The 3,528-nt window shown below is 32.7% G+C and overlaps 1 protein-coding gene across 1 annotated transcript in view; it reads right to left on the bottom strand.

Moving 5' to 3' along the window:
• The window catches only part of LOC106115474 (cationic amino acid transporter 2), a 13,548-nt gene extending 11,308 nt beyond the window's left edge, over positions 1-2,240 (bottom strand). The window contains exon 1 of the mRNA XM_013308869.1: positions 1,608-2,240. The gene's annotated coding sequence lies outside the window, so the exon portion shown is untranslated. The remainder of the gene's footprint in view (positions 1-1,607) is intronic.
• Positions 2,241-3,528: the final 1,288 nt, after the last annotated feature.

Raw genomic sequence — 3,528 nt, 5'->3', positions numbered from 1 at the left:
CCCCCCCCCCTAAACGGGTCATGTTACATGGGTACGTTCCCTTAGATGACGCGGAAATTCTTTCACTTCACGCGTATTGCCTTTTTGTGGTATTGCATTATTCGAGTCGATTCGTGCAGCAGTTAATGCTGGTGACACTTTTTTTAAAGTTGGTGATACTTTTCGAGCGTTGAGATGATGAAATAGAAGGAATTCTTATTTGAAATATAATTATTAAAAACAATAGATTAATTGAAAAGAAATCATTGAGTTTAAAATAATTTCGTGCTAAAGTTTAGATTCAAACATGATAAAGTTATTGTTATATTTGAATAACATTTAATTATGACGAAACATAATTATAATAATATCTTCTATATTAAAGAAATATTTGTTAAGATATTACCTAACCTAAAAGCCAAATTACTTGGCCTAGAGATTGAAATGCATTCAGATTTCTGTTACTGCTTAAACTTTCAAAATGTATCCTTTTAATTATCTAAAATAGAGGATGATATTTTGAATAGACGTAAAAACTTTTCAGTGCAAGTTTATTAAGTTACTGTCCTTTTAGTATTTTTTTTAATTCATCCTCCATCCTGACGAAGCAGAACGCTGCTTTGCATACTAAGTTTCTGAAATTAATGAATGTATTGCGTCGGTGGCTCGGGGGTCAAGCACTTGACTTGCAATCTGCATGTCCTGGGTTCGAATCCCGCCATGTACCAATGTGTTTTTCGATTTCCGATTTGCATATGTACTTTTATTCGACGTTCTTACGGTGAAGGAAAACATCGTGATGCAACCTGCACATATCTAATAAGAAATTCAATGATATGTGTGTAGTCAACCTGCACTGGGTCAGCGTGGTTGACTATGGCCTAATCACCCTTAACTTAGGGTAGGCTCCGAGCCCTCGGTGGGGACGTATAGTGAGCTGATGATGAATGAATGTACTTGAACATTATGTTTTTTAAACATGTTAAAGTAGTGTAAACCCGAAAAAAAATATGCATTTATTTGTTCTATGATCGATGAACGTAAATCTTCATAATCGAGGATGCTTTGTTTACTTTTGATACAAGATTTAGATGAATCACAATAAAAGGCAATTAAAACATAAACAAGCATAGCTTAGATATTGTTTATAAAACGTAAACGAATTAGCTGATCTGAGCTGAGCTGTTCAAGGGTTTTCACTATCGAAAGATCTGTACCAAAACATTTAGTGATCCCTTTTTTTTTCAACAGTACGAAAGAGATGACATGATTCGCTTTTTTGAATGAATAAAAAGTGTAGAAAAGTAACTTTTAATTTTATTTAAGTTTTTAAATATACTAGTTTGTTAATTTCTATCTTAAAATAGACTTGTGGAGTTTAATGACAAAAATAATTCAGTACTTTATTTCACGAAGTTTCCACAATGATTAAATTTCTAGATGTGTCATATGATGAGTCAAAGCATACTTGATAAATAAAACAAACTGATTTACATATCAAGAAAAAACTAGAAAGAAATGTTACGCGAAAATGGTTTTGAGCAACCTTCTTTAAGTTTGACAATCCATAGACATTATGACAGAACAAAATCATTTCAAATTACAACACGTGTTTAAAGGATACGTACCACTATTTCTTCAAGGCTTTCCTCAGTAATCCATTCTTTATAACACATAAAACACTAAAAACAGACTAGAATCAACACATCCCTTGCATACACTTTTTTTCTTGATGTAAGTATCGTATGAAATATTAAATCGGACTGACGGAATGCGAGCTGTTATCTGATTATCACAGCGTCTGATTAGCGCAGCACTATCTCTGGCCAACTGTATACACTGGAGTACACTAGGCTTGTACCATCTTTTGTCGTATGCCCGCAATCACAATAGACTATTGTTTGTTTGAAATCTGATTTAATCCAGTGGCTAGTTTGAATAAACGCAGTCTCGATTATGAGTCTTTATTCTAAGAAGTATGTATCATATTAAAAAGGTTCTGTTTTTTGTATTAAGTTTTCAATAAATTTATATAACAAGGATACCCTGGGCCTTTGATATAGTTATATTATAATTAACATTCATTACGTAAAAAAGTATATGAATGTAACTCATTTTACACTTAATTTATTTGCTTACAGATTGAACAGTTCCAACTCGTTCATAACACAATATTATAAGCGCCCTGTCAAAGTACACAAAATTACGTTTCTTTTCAAAGACACACACAATCTTATTCTGATGTCACTACTGAAACTCGTAAGATGTAAACATTGTGACTATTATATTTTTCATTGATAATTCTTTTTTTTTATACTACCCACAAAGTAATGTCAAATTAAAAGAAATCAATATCCCAATAGGCACCTTTGCAAACTGAAGAGAATTTTGACAATACATCTTTATAACTATTATTTTTCTTCAGGCGTTGTAAGTAAATAAAATTCCGTTGACACACTTGATTCCAACATTCGCTTTTGAAGCTATGTAAATATAATATTGAACATTTCTTTATTATTTAACGACACTAAATCTAAACGGTATAAATCAGCTATGAATATATATTTCCACTGACTGACTGATTGTTTTCCCCACTATAAACAAAACAAAATCTTTATCCTTAGAAACATAAGACTTCTAAGAAATTTTTTTCCGGTTACTTCGATTTCTTTTGCTTAAATTGCATCAAAAATATCTATTTTAATAACTGAAGGTGAAACATCAGACTAATGTCAATGAGGTGATTGTGTTCTGGAAAATTGTATACATATCGAGGTTTTACGATTAGTGACTGATTGATATAAAATAAATAATACATTTATGATGTGACGGGCGAACGAGTCACGCTAGCTATTGTTTAACAAGTATGCTCTTCACACTTTACTGATATTTCTCCTTTGAAAGTGACAAATGTTTTCACTTAGTACCGATATACGTCATACTTGGAAGTATCTCCATACAAATCACACGAGTACTAATACCCCATGAACTGAGGAACTTCAAGATAACCATAAGGTTCTCTTGCTGTAACAATAACACTAAATTTGTTGGTTAATTATTGCCACGGAATTCACGGCAATATTTTTGCGGCGACTGAAAACTATGTACTTTGTACGGCTAACAATAATATCAACTGTTGACCGTTTGAAGTTTTTTTGAAAAACAGCTTGCAACAGTTCGTATATGGCAGCCATTATCAAGCTTTGATATAAAAATATGTATAGACGTTAAGATACAGTGTAACCACGCCACGTGTAATTATAACATATTCATAATTTAGTTATTATAATAAATGAATATAAATTCTAAGGCCACCAATAGATTTTACTATTTTTATTTTGAAACATGTTCTACAAGGGATTTTCTTTTGGTGCATGGCACCCCGCAAAATGGACCCGTGATCAGGTCAGTTGCGTGAGTATTCTGGATGACGCGAACGGACTAGGACGATCCATCGTTCGCTCATTAGTGGCCGACAGGAGGCTGACATGTTGATGTTGATGAATTTGAAGCATAGAGGAACAGTATTGGCTCAGAAACAATTGTGTG

The sequence above is a fragment of the Papilio xuthus genome, unplaced genomic scaffold (assembly GCF_000836235.2).
Source record: "Papilio xuthus unplaced genomic scaffold, Pxut_1.1 DF827789.1, whole genome shotgun sequence".
In the NCBI taxonomy this organism is placed as follows: Eukaryota; Metazoa; Arthropoda; class Insecta; order Lepidoptera; family Papilionidae; genus Papilio; species Papilio xuthus.
This window is presented reverse-complemented; position numbering and strand designations above follow the sequence as displayed.